At 37.2% G+C, this 19739-nt stretch overlaps 1 pseudogene; it reads left to right on the forward strand.

Moving 5' to 3' along the window:
- The first annotated feature begins 18254 nt into the window (after positions 1 to 18254).
- On the forward strand, positions 18255 to 18647 carry LOC110222657 (large ribosomal subunit protein eL31 pseudogene; annotated as a pseudogene).
- Positions 18648 to 19739: the final 1092 nt, after the last annotated feature.

Below are 19739 nucleotides of genomic sequence, written 5' to 3' on the forward strand. Positions count from 1 at the left end.
GCATGATAATTGGCACATAATAAACACTTAATAAATGCCCATTACTTCTCTGCCTTCCAACTGCCACTTCTGAGTGGCACAGCTCAGAAAAATCCTAAAAGAAAGCTCTTGACATTGACCTGTTTTGCTCCATCGAATGATTCAACATCAGAAATGAATGTGGTTTTATCAATGGAAATGGCATCGAATAAAATGCATTCCCACCTGTTTTCCTGCGGTATCCCAAGAATCACAGGGCTTTTCCAACCGACATGCAGTGGACACCTCCTGTACGTCTTGCCACTTCTGTTAGACTGTGAGCTCCTTGAGATCATGGGATGTCTTGCTTTTTTTTCTACCTGTATCCTCAGTGCTTTGCACATAGTAAGTACTTAATGTATATATTTTCATTCATTCATTCATTCATTCATTCATTCATTCATTCATTCATTTTCCTTCATCTTCTCCTGCCAACTGATCTTTTCAAATGGCAAGTACCTGACAATGCTCATGCCTTGATTATTGCACCTTGATTATGTGGTGGCTCTGCCTGCCTAAGTCTCTCCCCAGTTCAATTCATCCTCCATTCAGCCACTAAACTGATTTTCCTAAAACACAGGCCTGATCCTGTCACCCTTCTCACCAATAAATGATTGAGTCATTCCAGTGACATCTTGTTGCCTCCAGAAGCAAATGCAATTTGGCTTTCAAAGTTCTTCATAACTTAAGCTCTTCTACCTTTTCAGTCTTCTCACAACGTAATCCCAAACATGTATTCTTCAGTCCACTAACACTGGTCTCTTGGCTTTTCCATGAACAAGACACATGACTTCTAGGACCTGGGAATTTTCTCTGGCTATTCCCCCATCCGTGAAATACTTTGCCCTTCTGTTCTACTGACCTCCCTGGTTTCCTTTAAGTCCAAACTAAAATCTTATTTTCTACAGGAAGCCTTCCCTGTTGTTGTTCATTTGTCCAATTGTGTCCAACCCTTTGTGACCCCCTGGACTCCAATATCGTCCATGGGGTTTTCTAAGAAAAGATACTGGAGGGGTTTGCTATTTCCTTTCTGCAGTGGATTAAGGCAAGCTGAAGTTAAATGACTTGCTCAGGGGTCATATAGGTAGTAAATATCTGAGGGTAGATTTGCACTCAGGTCTTCCTGACTCCAGGCTCAGTTCTTTATCCACTCTGCCACCTAGCTGCCACTCTAAGCCCTCCAGTGCTTTCTCTCTCTCTTTTTTTTTACTTTCAAATATAAATTTATTTTTAGTTTTCAATATTCACTTCCACAAGTTTTTGAGTTCCAAATTTCTCACCCCTCCCCCAACCCCAAGATAGTATGCATTCTGAATACCCCTTCCTCTGGTCTGCCTTCTCTTCTATCTCTCCCCCCTCCCTTCTCTTATCCCCTTTCCCTTCTATTTTCCTGTAGAGCAGGATAGACTTCTGTACCCCCATTTCCTGTATTTCTTATTTTCCATTTGCATGTGAAAACATTTTTTTGAAACATGTGTTTTTAAAACTTTGAGTTCCAAATTTTCTCCCTTCCTCCCTCCACACCCACCCTCATTGAAAAGGCAAGCAACTCAATATAAGTTGTACATGTGAAGTTATGCAAAATACTTCCTTAGTAGACATGTTCTGAAAAACTAACTCTATTTCCCTTAATCGTATCCTGCCCTCCTATTTATTCTATTCTTTCTTTTGATCCTGTCCCTCATCAGAAGTATTTTTCTGATTACCCCTTTCCCAATCTGCCCTCCTCTCTATCACCCCTGCTCTCTTGTCCCCTTCTCCCCTATTTTCCTGTAGGGTAAGACAGATTTCCATACCAATTGAATGTGTATGCTATTCCCTCCTTAAGCCAAATCCTATGAGAATAAGATTCCCCCATTCCCTCTCACCTTCCTCTGTTTCCCCTCCACTGTGAGAGATTTTCTTTTCTGTTTTTTTTTTGTGTGAGATAATTTACCCCATTCTACCTCTCCCTTCTTCTCTGAGTATCATCCTCTCTCATCCCTTAATTTTATTCTCCAGATATGACCCTTAATCTTCAACTCACCCTGTGCCCTCTATCTATCTATCTTCTATCTTCTATCTATCTATCTATCTATCTATCTATCTATCTATCTATCTATCATACATACAATTTTTTTCCTTCAACTACCCTAATACTGACAAAGTCTCATGAGTTACAAATATCATCTTTCCATGCAGGAATGTAAACAGTTCAATCTTAATAAGTCTCTTATGATTTCTCTTTCCTGTTTACCTCTTCATGTTCCACTGAGTCCTGTATTTGAAAGTCAAATTTTCTGTTCAGCTCTGGTCTTTTCATCAGGAATGCTTGAAAGTCCTCTATTTCACTGAATGACCATTTTTTCCCCTGAAGGATTATACTCAGTTTTGCTGGGTAGGTGATTCTTGGTTGTAATCCTATCTCCTTTGCCCTCTGGAATATTATATTCCATGCCCTGCGGTCCTTTAATGTAGAAGCTGCTAAATCTTGTGTTATCCTGATTGTGTTTCCACAGTACTTGAATTGTTTCTTTCTGGCAGCTTGTAATATTTTCTCCTTGACCTGGGAACTCTGGAATTTGGCTACAATATTCCTAGGAGTTTTCCTTTGGGGATCTCTTTCAGGAGGAGATCTTGGATTCTTTCAATTTCTATTTTGCCCTCTGGTTCTACTATATCAGGGCAGTTTTCCTTGATAATTTCTTGAAAGATGATGTCTAGGCTCTTTTTTTGATCATGGCTTTCAGATAGTCCAATAATTTTTAAATTCTCTCTCCTGGATCTATTTTCCAGGTCAGTTGTTTTTCCAATGAGATATTTCACATTGTTTTCTAATTTTTCATTCTTTTGGATTTGTTTTACAGTGTCTTGATTTCTCATAAAGTCACTGTCTTCCAATTGCTCTATTCTAATTTTTAAGGAAGTATTTTCTTCAGTAATCTTTTGGACTTCCTTTTCCATTTGGCCAATTTTTCTTTTTAGGGCATTTTTCTCCTCATTGGCTTTTTGGACCTCTTTTGCCATTTGGGTTAGGCTATTTTTTAAGGTGTTATTTTCTTCAGTATTTTTTTGGGTCTCCTTTAGCAAGCTGTTGACTTGTTTTTCATGATTTTCTTGCATCACTCTCATTTCTCTTCCCAGTTTTTCCTCTACTTCCCTTACTTGCTTCTCAAAATCCCTTTTGAGCTCTTCCAAGGCCTGGGACTGATTCATATTTTTCTTGGAGGCTTTGGATGTAGGAGCTTTGACTTTGTTGTCTTCTTCTGGTTGTATATTTTGATCTTCTTTTTCACCAAAGTAAGATAATATAGTCTGACTCTTTTTGCACTGCTTGCTCATGATCCCAGCCAATTACTTGAGTTTTAAACTCTTTGTTAAGGTAAGAGTCTGCTTCCAATGTGGAGAGTGTACTGTCCCAAGCTTCAGGGGTTTGTGTAGCTGTTTTCAGAGATACTTGTAGGGACCTGTAAATTTTCAGTTCTTCCAAGGTGGTATGATAAGGGGCGAGTTGTTTACTCCTTTCCTGGCCTGTGACCAAGTATTCTTTCTGTCCTAACTGTGAGGAGGGTTCCTCTCCTCAGCCACTCAAGCTCCACCAAGCCAGGTTCCTCCTCACCCCAGCACCCCCCCAGAACTGTGACCCAGATCCACACGGGCAAAGCAAGAGATTCCTGCCTCAGCACTGGCAAACAGATCCCTGCAGTCCCTCTCTGATCAGCCACTGGATTCCCCCTCAGTCTGTGGGCCAGAAGCTCGGGAAGTAGCTGCCCCCTGCCCCAAGGGGCACGCTTCTGGGGAATGGAGCTGAAACCCCGCCTTCCTCTCTGACCACCGACAGAAACAGACCTTTCCCACTGACCTTCTAAGTTGTCTTTGGCATTCGTGGATTGAGAAGTCTGGAAATCTCCACAGCTGCCCACGATTCAGTCCTCTGAGGCCTGCTCCAGGTTTGCTGAGGCCTGCGTGCCCACACAGAGCTGTGCTGCTCTCCCAGCCCGGCGCGATACACCTTTCTGATCAATCATCCTGGTTGTCTTGGACTGGAAATTTATTTCACTCTGTTTTTTTGTGGGTTCTGCTGCTTCAGAATTTGTTTAGAGCCATTTTTTATGAGTATTTGGGGGAGAGCTCAAGCAAGTTACTGCTTTCACTCTGCCATCTTGGCTCCGCCCTCTGCTTTCTGTCTTTTAATTAGTTTTTTATTTTTTTAAAATTTATTTCATTTTATTTTAATTATTTTTCTCTCTTTTAATTATTTCCTATTTGTCCTCTATATAGCTTACTTGTGTATATAAGTATATGCATGCATGTGTATGTATACACATGCATGCATACATGCTTATACATTTGTGTGTGTGTGTGTGTGTGTGTGTGTGTGTGTATGTTTGTGTTAGGTTGTTGTCTCTCACATTTAAGTGTATACTCTTTGGGGTCAGGGCCAGGTTTTTGCCTCTTTTTGCATCCCCAGTGCTTGGCACAATGCCTGGAATATAGTAGCTGATTAATAAATGTTGATTGATGTGTGCACCATTTCAGTTGGCACAAAGGTGTTTCTCATATAATGTTAGGTCAATTTTTTCCTGAAACTGGTAACTGTTTCTCTAGTTTCATTTCCAGCTACCCTTTAGTCCCCTGAGCCAGCACTTCCTATTACTCTGGCCACTCTTTTGACTAAAGAGAAACAATATGTTACAGTGCCTCTTACCAGGTGCTGGCATAAATTATTGCATTTGCCTTGAAAATAACCTCCAGGGCCATATGCTCACACAAGAGCCATTCAGTTAGAGCTGACTGCAGGTAGAAGTGTGGAAGATCTACGAAGTACCTATATGCTTTAATCCAACTGTTAGGCTAACAAGTCTTAAGCATCCTGGGAAAGGGGAAGAATGGAGGACAGCTAGCCTCTTTCATTGTGCCAATGGGAAAAATTTGCATCAGTGACTGAGAGGGCTTTGTTAGTGCATAGCTATCCACTCCAGGTGTAGCTACAGGAGGCAGGCAAGTCCTCTTCCTGTCTTTACCAAGTTGCTTTCATAACATAGTTCCCTCAGGGATCTCAGAATCTGCTTATCTTTGCTTATCAACTTTTCATCCATATGTTCCCTGACCCTTTAGAGTGGCAGGGAAATGCCAGACCCCAGATGGTTTTGAATGTAGCTGATTTACTTTGAATCAAAGCCATTTAAAACAGTCGATTCCACTAGAGGCCTCACCTGGAGAGAACTGGGCTTATTTGCTCTTCCAGGAGCATCCTCATGGTAATATGGGAACCTGTGTGCTGGAAGCATGTCTTAGAAAGAAAGGAGACCTGGGTATTGAGGCAGGGGAGTGTTGGCTTGGGAAATCACTGACTGTGGGGTGAGTGTGTCTTAGGACAACTTTTTCTCCATGCTGTGATTGTTTCCTCCTTTGTATAATGTTATTGTATTCAATCTATCAATAAAAATTTATGATTGAATGAATAGCTGGATAGATAGATGGAAGAAAGTGCATTTAAGTGCTTACTACAGGCAAAGCTAAGCATTAGGAATATCAGTATAAAATTGAGATAGTCTCCGATCTCAAAGAGTTCACATTCTAATAGGGGAATAGGGTGGGGAATAAAAGATTTTCACATGAAAGATTTCAGTGGTAATCTGATGGAAGGACCCTATGGTTCTCAGGATGCAATGCCATTTCCAATAAAACCACATATGTTTTTGATGCAAGATATTTTATGGTGCCAAGTACTTTGTGGTAAGACTTTTCCAAGTCTTCAGTCATTTTTGATGCTGATGATATCAGGGTTGTAGTCGCTGCCCATTGGTGGTTGTTTGTAGTAGGCAGGAGTGTTTGAGGTTGTATTTGTAGTACTGATTTGACTTGCGTGGTACATGATGCTGCTCTCTCTCTCTCTGTCTCTCTCTCTGTCTCTGTCTCTCTGTCTCTCTGTCTCTCTCTCTCTCTCTCTCTCTCTCTCTCTGTCTCTCTCTCTCTGTCTCTCTCTCTCTGTCTCTCTCCCTCTCTTTCCTCCTGTCCCCTGCTACCTCAATTTGGCTGGCTTTTCTGCACCGTGGGTGGGAACTGTGTGACATTTCAGAGTGATGGCTGGTCCCTTCTCCACAAGGATTATTCCTCTATGTGATGGCTTCAGGCCTGAAGTAGAAAAAGAGATATTGTTCTGCTGGATGTTACTTACCTTCTCATCAGTGGCCCTTGATGACACAAATATAATGAAAGAGACAATCCCTGCTCTCAAAGATCTGTGACCCTTTCAGCTTTAGCATTCTACGATTCTCCCTTACAAGATCAGGTAGATGGCCCTGATCGTTAACATCCCATAATGGCCTGTGACAATATGCTATAGACCAGAAAGCATTTCTTCCTTCCATTATCACCCTTTCTATCTCCTCCTTCACACGCAGCTCTACCCAAAAGCAATGACTACTTTGTACCACAAACACAAACAAGGAAACAAACAAATCCCCCCAAAATAAAAACAGAAACCATGAAACAGCAACCATAAACACCGCAAAGGCTCATGTTGATATAGTGCTACAAAGTTTGCAAAGCATTCTACATTCATTTTCTCCCTGGACTTCTGCCCGTCATCTCTGCTATCCTGCTGTATCATATCACTTGACAATCTGGGCACTTCTTCCACATCATTTTCTTTTTTATTTTGTTTGTCATATCTATTTCATGTGTGGGCAGATGTGCATGTTTATATTGGTGCTGGCAATTATATAATATACTAATATCTGCATTATATATTATAGGTATTGTAAATTCACAAATAGTAAATAATAATTGATTAACCACTTTTTGTGTGTCAAGCACTGTGCTAAGCATTGCAGATATAAAGAAAGGCAAATTAAAAGATACAAACTGTCCTTGTTGTCAAGGAGCTCACAGTTTAATGGGGGAGACATCAATGTAAACAAGTATAGACATAGAAGAAGTACACATACATCTTATATGTACATGTGTATGTTAATGTACAGTATATACACGCCTGCATATTTATATAGCACATACATACACATAATATCCATAGGTGTGTATGTATGTGTATACATATAAATGTATGCATTGCATATTAATGTACGCATTTGGATAGACAGATAGAGAGATAGTAAGTAAGAGGTAATCTCAGAGGGAAGGCAGCAGGAATGGGGGCATGTGGAGAGGGGACAGAGAAAGGCCTCATGTAGAAGGCAAGATTTGAACTGAGTCTTGAAAAATGCCATGGAAGCCAAAAGGTAAATATGAGGATGAAAAATGAAAGCCAGTGAAAAAGTAGGAGATCAGGAGATCGGGTGTCTTGGAGGAATAGCAGAGACCAGTGCCATTAGGTTATGGAGCATATGGAAGGTAGTAAAAGTGTAAGAAGATGGAAAAGCAGGAAGAGGCCAGGTAGTGAAAAGACTTTAAAAGCCAAACAAATGATTTTATGTTTGATCTTGAAGATAATAGAGAGCCACTAGAGGCTGTTGAGTGAAGGAGAGGTAAACTAGAGCAGAGAAAGACTCAAGGCAGGAATACCAACCCAAGGCTATAGCTATAATACAGTGAGAGGTGTTGAGGGCCTGCACCAGCATGGTGGCAGTGTCAGAGGAGAGTAGGCATATATAAGAGATGTTATGAAGGAAGAAAGCATAAAACTTGGCAACAGATTAGACATGTGGGGGGCAGCTAGATGGAACAGTGGATAGAGCACCAGCCCTGGAGTCAGGAGTACCTGAGTTCAAATCCAGCCTCAGACGCTTGACATTTACTAGCTATGTGACCCTGGGCAAGTCACTTAACCCCATTGTCTAGCCAAAAAACCAAAGCATATTAGATATGCGGGAGGAATATCAATAAGATACCAAGGATGACACTGAGGTTGTGAGTCTGGGTGACTGGGAAAATAAGGGTGTCCTCAATAATGTGTATATAATAGTTACAGTTATATATACAAATATATGTATATATTCATGCATTTTACATAAACATGTTCATATGTAATGCATGTTATTTCCATATCTTCCTATCTTTAAGAGTACTGTGATCAATGGAATCATAGGTTCATGGAAATAACGGAGTAAATACCTGAAAAAAGAGTTGGAGACTTAGCAGACTGAATTTTCATGATAAAGTAGCAATAATAAAAATCATATATATATATATATATATATATATATACATATATATATACACACACACACATATAATATATACATATATATGCACACATATAATATATATATACACACACACATATTATATCTATCTATCTATATCTACATCTATATCTATGTGTATATCTATATCTATTTCTATATCTATATCTATATCTATCTATCTATCTATCTATCTATCTATCTATCTATCTATCTATCTATACATGGGCTACATCTTTGATTTCATTGGTAGTGAACTTCCAGATGAGGAAACCCCTCTACCGATGTAGATCAACACCTTCCCTACAACTGCCAGAGTCAATGAAAGCAGGAAGTGGCGTGCCATGGTGCATTCAGTGTCAGAAGCAGGAAATACAGGTTTGCTGTAAAGTGTGGACTGTGCATGCTTGGTAAGGGGACAGCAGAAAAGATGCTGGGGGAGGGATCTAGTGTTCTCATTGGTAAACCAGCCACCTGAAATCTGTATGATTCTGAAAGACTAATCAAACCACCTAGTAGTGTTCTCTGGTTTCCTTCTCATAGTTGGTGCTCTAGCTCCATTGATTGAGCTACGGCCTGAAAGGAACCTTCAGGGGAATTTCCTGTTGTTCTATGTGACTGGCTGAACTCTTCTCCCCCTCTGCCATACAGCTTTATCTGGCAAAGGTAAAGAGTAGAGGTGTGAAGCTAAGACAATCAAATATATGTACTGGAGGGGGTAGTGGAGAATGACCAATGAAAATATGACCTTCCTGGTTCAAATCCACAAGAACACTTGGTGAGGCTGCCTCTGAGCATGTATAATGGAGGAGGCCTTATCTCCACTTCAAGGCGCATATATTTTATCCTTGGATTCTTTCCAACAGACTTATAGTATAGAGAGGAAAAACAAAAAACAAAAAACAAAAACAATCAAACTTTTAATTGTCTACTGAGCTGGAAACTAGATGCACATATGAAATATTAGAGCAGACAATCTCTGTCTCTTCCTTTGCAGCTTTTGAGTGAAGATCTGACGTGTGTGTGTGTGTGTGTGTGTGTGTGTGTGTGTGTGTGTGTTTCTACGTATGTTTGTGGAGGGGAACAGCTCAAGCCTCACTTCCTGACCCATATTGCATGTGTCTGTGAACATATGGCAGCTCTCTCTGTTCCTAGTGTGTTTGTTTTCTGAGCCTAGATCTGAGGTTCTCAGACTTCATAAGCAAACTTTACACAAAAGTCAGGCCATAGAATCTTTCTTTGGTGACAAAGAAGATCAAAATATACAACCAGAAGACAGCAAAATCAAAGCTCCTACATCCAAAGCCTTCAAGAAAAATATGAACTATCCCCAGGTCATGGAAAAGCTCAAAAAGGATTTTGAGAAGCAAGTAAGAGAAGCAGAGGAAAAACTGGGAAGGGAAATAAGAGTGATGCAGGAAAATCATGAAAAACCAGTCAACAACTTGCTAAAGGAGACCCAAAGAATACCGAAGAAAATAACATCTTAAAAAGTAGTCTAACCCAAATGGCAAAAGAAGTCCAAAAAGCCAAAGATGAGAAGAATGTCTTAAAAATCAAATTGGCCAAATGAAAAAGGAAGTCCAAAAGCTTACTGAAGAAAATACTTCCTTGAAAATGAGAATGGAGCAATTGGAAGCTAGTGACTTTATGAGAACTCAAGATACTATAGAACAAAACCAAAAGAATGAAAAAAAAAAGAAAATAATGTGAAATATCTCATTGGAAAGAAAAAAAAGCTGACCTGGAAAATAGATCCAGGGGAGAGAATTTAAAAATTATTGGGCTTTCTGAAAGCCATGATAAAAAAGAGCCTAGACATCATTTTCTAAGAAATTATCAAGGAAAACTGCCTTGATAGTTCAGAGCCAGAGGGCAAAATAGAAATTGAAAGAATCCACTAATCACTTCCTGAAAGAGATCCCCAAAGGAAAACTCCTAGGAATATTGTAGCCAAATTCCAGAGTTCCTAGGTCAAGGAGAAACTATTGCAAGCTGCCAGAAAGAAATAATTCAAGTATTGTGGAAACACAATCAGGATAACACAAGATTTAGCAGCTTCCACATTAAGGGACTGAAGGTCTTGGAATATAATATTCTGGAGGTCAAAGGAGATAGGATTACAAAAAAGAATCACTTACTCAGCAAAACTGAGTATAATCCTTCAGGGGAAAAAATGGTCATTTGGTGAAATAGGGGACTTTCAAGCATTCCTGATGAAAAGACCAGAGCTAAATAGAAAATTTGACTTTCAAATAGAAAGACTCAAGAGAAGCATGAAGAGGTAAAAGTGAAAGAGAAATCATAAGAGACTTATTAAGGTTGAACTGTTTACATTCCTGTATGGAAAGATATCTGTAACTCATGAGACCTTTGTCAGTATTAGGGTAGTTGGAGGGAAAATTATATGTGTGTATGTATAGATGGATAGATAGATAGATAGATAGATAGATAGATAGATAGATAGATAGATAGATAGATAGATGGCACAGGGTGAGTTGAGGATGAAGGGGTGATATCTTAAGAATAAAATTAAGGGGGCAAGAGAGGATTATACTGGCAGAAGGAGAAAGGCAGAGGTAGAATAGGGTAAATTATCTCACAGAAAACAGACAAGAAAAGGCTTTTATAGTGGCGGGGAAGTGGGGGAAGGTGAGAGGAAATGAGTGAATCTTACTCTCATTGGATTTAGCTTAGGGAGGGAATAAGATATACACTCAATTGGATATGGAAATCTATCTTACCCTACAGGAAAATAGGGAGGCGATGGGGACAAGAAAGCAGGGGGATGATAGAGGGAAGAACAAATTGGGGGATGGGATAATCAGAAGCACACACTTCTGAGGAGGGACAGGGTCAAAGGAGAGAATAGAATAAAGGGAGGGTGGGATAGGATCAAGGGAAATATACTTAGTTTTTTCACAAAATGACTACTATGGAAGAGTTTTGCATAACTATACATGTATAAGCAGTATAGAGGTACTTGCCTTCTCATTTACAGTGGGTGGGGAGGGAGAAAGAGAAAAAATTTAAACTCAAAGTTTTGAAAACAAATGTTAAAAAAATTATTTTCACATATAACTAGGAAATAAGATAGAGGAAATGGGGTATAGAAAACTATACTACCCTATAGGAAAATTGAAGGTGAAGGGGATAAGAGGGGGGGAGATAGAGGGGAGGACAGATTAGGGGAAGGGGTATTCAAAGTTCATGTCATCTTGGGGTGGGGGTAGGATAAAATGGGGAGAAAATTTGGAACTAAAATGTATATTTTATTATTACTACTTTACTATCATTACTTCTAATAAAAATGTGGAGTTGCAATTAAACAAAAAAAGAAAACCCATTAATTTCCATACAGTTTGGAATTCAGAGAAGGAAAGAAACTGTATTAATTAAGCACCTATTATGTACAAGATTCTTCATAAATTTCATCTCCCTTTCTCTTCACAATAACCTTGGGAGGTAGGTGCCGTTTTCCCCTGATTTTGAAGATGAGGAAACTGAGGCAAACAAATGTTGAGTGCCTTGGCCAAAGTCACTCAGCTGGAAAGTGTCTGAGGCTGGATTTGAACTCAGGTTTTCTTGACTTCAGTCCCAGTGCTATATTTGCTGCACTACCTAGTTTCCTGTCTCCAGTCATCTTGATCTATATCTGGCCACTGGATTCAGATGACTCTGGAGGAGAAGATGAGGCTGGTGACTTTGTATACTCTCCCTCACTTAAATCCAAAATCTACAACTGTGGTCAGTAGAACCAGGCTAAATCCAAGAAGACAGCAGGAAATAGGTGTGAGTTGGAATTAGAGGGAAGGAAAGGGAAGATGGAGACAGTTTGGGGCACAGTGTATAGAGCGCTGGACCAACAGTCAAAAAAGACCTGAATTCAAATCCTGCTTCACAACCTTACTAGTGTATGCATCACACAATTGTCATGTGCATCACAGAAATTACTAGTTTTATGATGGAGAGTGAGTCATTTAACATCCATCTGCATTAGCTTCTCTATTTGCAAAATGGGGATAATAATAGCACCTACCTTCCAAGGTTGTTGTGAGGATTAAATAAACTAACTCTTCTATGTATAAGGAAAACACTTTGAAAACCACTAGACAAATACTAGTCATTATTATTCCTCTATGATTCTAGTTCCAGATTCTTAAGATAATACAATAACATTTTAAAGTAGGAAGGATCTTAAAACCCGTCTTGTCCAACTTTTGTCATTTTCAAATGTGAAAATTGAGGCAAATAGAGGGCCAGTGATTTGGTTATAGTTACATAGGAAGTCGATTTCAAGGAGGATATTTGAATAATATTTTCTAACTTCAAATGCAAGTCTCATTCCTCCCAGACAAGTTTCTTAAATAGATTCATGAGTCAGTGTGAATTTTTATATTAGGGGAAATCATATTATAGAAAAACTAATAGATAAGATGCACTATGACCATTTAATAACATTTTACATCATTTGTTCATTGGAATTTTTTAAATTTTAAAATGGAATAAAAAATCAATATTATAATTCCCCCCCTCCTTTAGGTAGCTTATATTGACAAAACATTTTAGTTCAGTTTTCTTCTAATTTCCACAGCTTTGTCATGGAAGAACTGTCCTCATTAAAAACAAATTAAGTCATGATCCCTTACATCCAAAACACACACACAGACACACACACACACACACACAAACACACACACACTCACATACACCATTAAACAAGTGACTTGCATCACAGTGAGAAAATTCTTCCCATTTACAGCAAATGAAAATGATAGTTCGAAGGTAATGTATTCTCAGTGATATACTAAATCATAATTCATCATATAAATCAAGCAACCAGAGAAAATAGAAATTAATTTAAAATATCAATGGAACCCATCAAGTAATTAAGCAACCATTTCATGGCCTGGCATAATGATCTAGAAACCTTGTGCTCACATTTTGTGCTGAAGGCATGAAAGAGCCAAGGGAACATGACCTTACAGAGTAATTGTTAGCAGAATGGAATTTTTAAAAAAAGTGTTCTCTGTTAGAGTTAGAATTACAGAACCACTTAATCATGGAACCACAGAGCTAGAAGGTACCTCTGAGATGATGTACTAAATAAACTTTGCGCCAAGAATCCCATTTACAATATATCTGAGTAGTTGCCATCCAGCCTTTGCTTGGAGACCTCTAAAAAAAATATAAGGAGAAACCAGTACATTCAGAGGTAGCCCACCACGTCTTGGGATAGCTCTAATGGTTAGGAAAGATTTTTTCCAAATATGTAATCCAAATTGACTACGTTTAAATTTTCAGTAGTTACTCCTTGTTTTGCACTTTAGCACCAAGGGGAAAAAATAAGATGACAGAACAATCCTATCCCACTTCCACATAAGATAGCCATTCTTTGATTATGGGATTAGTGATGGACTATATCACCTATGTCCAAAGATCAGACTACCTCAACTTAAAAAGGCAGCAAGTGACCACTAGGTCAGTTTTTGACAGCTACATCATTTTAGAAACATCATTAACTAAGGGATGGAATATTTCTTGGTGGAGAATTTGTCCACGGTGATGAAATAATGTCCAAGTAATAGGAAGTCTCTTCCCAAATAATTTTCAGAGTGACTGTTGGAGTAAAATCACTTTGGAAAGTCTTTTGAAACTGATATGTGCAATGCACCATATTTCAGTGCATACAAAATAAGAAAAAAAAGGTAGGAAAACTGTTAAAGGATTTTAATTGTAACAAAACAATAATAAAGGTCTTTAACCTTTCTCTTTCAGTGTTGTACAATATAAAAAGTCAGAGATTGGGAAGTAGAAAGCTGAACATATTTTTTGAAAAATTAGATTTGATTGACTATTGCAATTTCTCCAAGGGAGTATTAAGAATACACATACACGTTTCAGTTTCCTGTCATTCTCTTCAAAACATATACTTAGCCATAAAAGAATCATGAACAAATTTTAAAAGGAGGACTTATTAAACATACACTTTCATACTGCCACATAATATGGAGGAGAGATTAAAAGACTAATTCAATAGTACAAGGGAAAGATGACCTAGGGTTGTAGCTACTTGAGTGAAGGTAAGGGAGAATGAAAGAAATGTTGTGAATGTAGAAAGAACAAGATGTCACAGCAAATTATATGTGTTGGCTGAGTGTGAATGAGGAATTGTGGATGATGCTGAAATTATGAGCCTGAAAGACTCTAAGGACATGGGCAACCTTAATATCATATGAGAGTTGGAAAACAAACAGGTAAGTTTTGAAAGATAATTCTGTTCCAGTGAGTTCTATTTGTGACATAACACACACACACACACACACACACACACACACACACAGAGTTGTATGAATACAGAACATACAGTTTGAAATGCCTACAAACCAAGTCAACAAGCATTTATTAAGAATTTACCATGTGCTAGATACTAATCTAAATGTTTGAAATACAAATACAAGCAGAAAGAAAGAGGCCATGTGCCCTAAAGGAGTTTAAATTCTAATAAGGGGGAAACATACACAGAAGCTTGAAGAGAGATCAAAGACAAGTAGTGGAAATCCAAGAATGCCTGAAGTGTGATCTGGAGAGGAAATTGGTAGTTGGAGATATGAAACTGGAGTTCAGAAGAAGTGATAGTACTGAATATTGAGATTTAGGAATCACTTGCATGGACAGGATAACTGAGCCAATGGGAGATAAAGAGATAACCAGCTACATATTAGAAATAATAACATAGATTTACTAATACATATATTATTATTATTATTATTAATAGCTAGCATTTATATAGTGCTTTAAAGTTAGTAAAACAGGAGCAGCTAGGTGGCACAATGGATAGAGCTAGAAGTCAGGAGGACCTGAGTTCAAATCTGGCCTCAGACACATGACACTTACTAGCTGTGTGACCCTGGGCAAGTCACTTAGCCCCAATTGCCTCACAAAAAGCCCCACCCCCCAAATTAATTAATTAATTAATTAAAAAAGAGTAAATAGCTATTGAAAAGTTATACCTTCTTTTAAAAAAAGTTAGTAAAATATTTTACATGCTGTGTTTATGACTCATTTGATTCTTGCAATAATCTTATGGAGTAGGCACTATTATCTTCATTTTATAGACAAAGAAACTGTAACACACAGAGGCTAAGTGACTTGCCAAGGTTACACAGCATTACGAGCTCAGCTCCTTATTCCAAGTCCTCTGCTTTATCCACTGTTCCACTTTGCTTTAGTTTAAGAGTGAAAGAGAAGAGGGCTCAGAACAGATTTCTGGAATACTTCCAAAGTTATGCAGCAAATTAAAAATACTAAGAAATAAACAAAATAAATGCCTAAAACAAGTCAAAAGATGATACCTATATAATTAAAGAAGAAAATATCTTAAAAATGAAAAGTATATAAAACTGATAAATGAAATTGGCTATTTTATATTTTATATGAAGCTAACAAAATGGTTGAACTATGAGCTAAACTTATGAAGAAAAAAAATTACAACAAAATAATAAAATTAATTCAAAACTAAAAGAAGAAATAGAGAATTATCAAACTATACAAAAGCATATTCAGTAAAACTGAGAATTCAAAGGAAGTAGATGGATTTCTATAAAAGTAAAATGCTTACATGAAAAACAATCGAAAAATGGAGATCTTAAGCAACTAAAACTCAGAAAAAACTAACTGAGAAAATCATAAGTGAATGACTAGAAAGAGAAACACGCTTTAACAGATGGGTTTCCAATCATATTTTATTAATCATTAAGTAGTCATTAATTACCTACAATACAGACAGTTCTCCTTTAAATAAACAAAAAGCATTCTATCAAATGTATTTTATGAGATAAATATGGTATTGATGGCAGTAAAAGACAATATAGAGAAAGATAACTATAATATGCACATAAAATGCTAGTGAAACTGAGAACACACACTCTTCCCCACTCCTTTGGTAGTTTCCTTTGTAATTGTTTTATTTTATTTTTTGAGATTGGGTTATTTATGATATCTATGTGGTCTGGTTTCAGCTAAGTATTCTATCTTTTTGAAGGTATTTCTCTGTGTTCCCAGTTTTGTCAGCTTTTTATGGGCATATTATGCTCTTTTATGTTCTGATTGTCCTTTTCTATTTCTTCTGATTTTACCTTGCTCATTTCCTATTTTTTGATCAAATTTTCACCCTCTTCTTTTCATTCTGACTGGATAAAGGTTTCTCAATTTTATTAGTCTTTTCAAAGAACAAGTTTTTAGTTCTTTTTATCATTTCTGTAGTTTTTTTGGATTTTCAATTTATCTATTTTCCTTTAATTTTTGATATTTGGTTTTTTGTGCTTAGGTTTATTTATTTGTTGATTTTCTCATTTTAAATAAATTTGGTTGATTTTCTAATTTGAGACATGCCCAATTTCTCAAATTTCTTTTTTATTAGGTTAATATTGTACTTTAATATGTATTTTCATAGAATCATTTAAATAGATATAGAAAATGCTTTTGACCAAATAAAAGAATTTCTCTCAAAAACTCTAAAACACCTCAGCATGGAATGTTCTTTAACATGATAAAAAGCATATGTAAAAGAGGATGCTGTAACAATCAATGAAAATACATGTTTTATATGCTGAATTACCTTGATCAACTCAGCTTCATGTGCATAATGAGCATGTAGTAAAAAGTACCCAAAGGGGCATTCATGGGACAGTTACAAGCACAAGAAGAAAAGCACTTCTGAATACATGCCCTATTGCCTTATTGCGATGATGTTACATCTGTCTCTTTCTCTTTCCTCTTTTCTTCTCCAAGAATTATTGGGCTCTGCACATAGTGTGATAAAGACTCTTTCCTAGACATCAGCAAGGGGAGCCCTGTCTTTTGTTGTGTTTATGCTTTAGTTGATGGGTCGCTCTAACATGAGAGAGGCTTGGGGTTCTATGTCAGCACTGCTGCTTCCTTTCCTCTGTACAACTTGACCATTCTACCTTCTCTGCTTAACTAACAGAAACAGCTTTTTCTATAGTGTTGTTGTCCATAATTCATTCTTGATATTTTTGAAAAACAATAACAAAATTATTTCTCTTGGGAATCTGATATCCCAAGACTGAAAAACAAACAAAAAACCCCCCAAAAAACCAAATACTGCTACTGGCAATACACTTTTCCATGCCCCACCAATTAGGCATGAGGCTGACAATCATTGAACAGAAAGATATACCCTGGGCATAAACCATGCTCCTATGCACAGTTGTGCTCACGAGGGAATGTTAAGAACATTGAGAAGAGGAGATGACAATGACCACTGGTAGCATCAAAGAAAAGTCATTGTCACAAAAAAAGGATCACTTCTCATTAGCTGATGTCTCTTCCAGAGAAGGCAATGAGACATGGAAGCTTGAAATTGGTGACCTGATTTTAGCTGGTTGCCTGTATTTGGCTTGAGAAGTGGTTGGGTGAGGAGAGTTGTTGTTAACTGAAAAGAATCAAAGAATTTCTGATTTGGAAGGGGCTTCATTAGCCATGTAGTTCAAAGTATAACTCCCAAAATAATTCCCACTATAGTGTACTAAATAAGTAGTCCCCCATAGTTGACTTGGATACCTCCAATGAAAGTCATGTTATTTCCTAAGACAGCCCCATGGAGGTTTCTAATTGTTCATATTTTGTCTTTACATTGCTGTTCTCATTTTCACAGGTGGAACACTTAAAGAACTTGAAGATAATACTTTATGATTTGTTTCTCAGCACTGGAATTTCCTTCCCATTTCTACTATCTCTTTTTTTCTTTTCCTTTTTCTTTTGTTTTCTCCTTTTTTTCTTCTTTCTTTTATTTTCTTCCTTCCATGCTTGTTTCCTTCATTGCTTCCTTTTTCCTTTCATAGGCTTGTCTGGGAACTTGACCATTTATATTTTAGCCCAGGGAGCTGTTTTTTTTTTTTCTGTGTATATTCTTGAGTGTAATGCTTACCTTTATTATTTTTTTAATTATTTTTTTTAATGAACAAAAATCAATTTTCTCTCCCTCTCACCTACCCCTCCACATTAAACAGAAAGAGAAACAAAATAGTTGTAACAAACGTATTTAAGAAAAAAGAGTTCCCACTTTCTAAACTAGTCCCAGGCAAGATGGCTCCTGCAAAGAAAGGTGGAGAGAGAAAGAAGAGATGTTCTGTTATCAATGAGGTGGTGACCAAAAAGTATCCCATCAATGTTGAGAAAAGGATTCACGGATTAGGCTTCAAAAAGCAAGCTCCTTGGGCTCTAAAAGAAATCCAAAATTTTACCATGAAAGAAATGGAAATTCCAAATGCGTGCATTCACACCAGACCCAACACAGCTGTTTAGGACAAAGGAATAAAGAATGTCCCATTCAGTATCCTAGTGCGTTTGTATAGGAAACACAATGAGGATGAAGATTCACCAAACAAGTTGTATACATTGGTTACTTACATTCCTGTTACCACTTTCAAAAGCTTACAGAATTCAGTGTGGAAGAAAATTAAATTAAACTTCATTTAAATAAAGTTATAAAATCTAAAAAAAAAAAGGAAAAATAAGAAAAAATTTACATATTGATAGCTTCTTTATTTAGAACATTAAGGACCAAGCATGCCCCCTGCCTCTTAGGAGAGAGTGAATGGTCTAAAGGGGCATGCACAATGAGGAAAATTTTGTGCAAGATGGACAATGGGTTGATACATTTAGATTTACTATAACTTATTTGTGATATTGTGAAGGTTTCTTTGTTTGAGAAGTGAGTTAATAAATAGTGATTGGGATTAAAGAAAATAAAATAAATAAAACATTAAAATGTGATAAAATGAAAGTTCAAGAACAAGAAATAAATAATTTTTTTTTTAAGTTGAGAAAAGAATAAAATCCAACCGGGCAATTTTGTTTTTACCTCATTCAATTTAATATTTCTCAGAAGGGAATGTTTTTATATAGGTTTTTTTTTCACTGTATAAAGAAACGTTTGTGTCTTTGGATTGTTAAATTGGAAAAAGTAAGAAGAAAAAGGGAAGGAAGGAAAGAAGGAAGGAAGGAAGGAAGGAAGGAAGGAAGGAAGGAAGGAAGGAAGGAAGGAAGGAAGGAAGGAAGAATGACCTCCCAGGCTTGGCTTGTATTGGTATGTATCTAAATATACACTGTGGAAAAGAAGTACAAAACACTCAGAGCTAATCAGTTTGCTAGGAATGGTCATTTCCAATTAGAACTGACATCTAATTACTGTAAATTGGCTTAAATTTTACATTACTAATCTGAGATACTTCCATGTCTTTTTGCTAAGTGTAACATTCATGGGAAAATATGGTACTTTAACAAGTACACTATTTCTTCTATATTAGAGAAAATCAAGTTAGCAATCTTCAAGAATAATGCTATTTTTGCCCACATATACATATATACATGCATACGCATGTACATAACAATACAGTAACTTCATGAAGAAGAAGAAGAAGAAGAAGAAGAAGAAGAAGAAAGAAGTAGAAGAAGAAGGAAGAGAAGGCGGAGGAGGAGGAGGAGGAGGAGGAGGAGGAGGAGGAGGAAAAGGAAAGTAGGAGGAAAATGAAAAAAAAATAATTTGATAGCCACCAATTTCTCATAGAA

The sequence above is a fragment of the Phascolarctos cinereus genome, unplaced genomic scaffold (genome assembly GCF_003287225.1).
Source record: "Phascolarctos cinereus isolate Bilbo 61053 unplaced genomic scaffold, phaCin_HiC Scaffold_2;HRSCAF=192, whole genome shotgun sequence".
Classification (NCBI taxonomy): Eukaryota; Metazoa; Chordata; class Mammalia; order Diprotodontia; family Phascolarctidae; genus Phascolarctos; species Phascolarctos cinereus.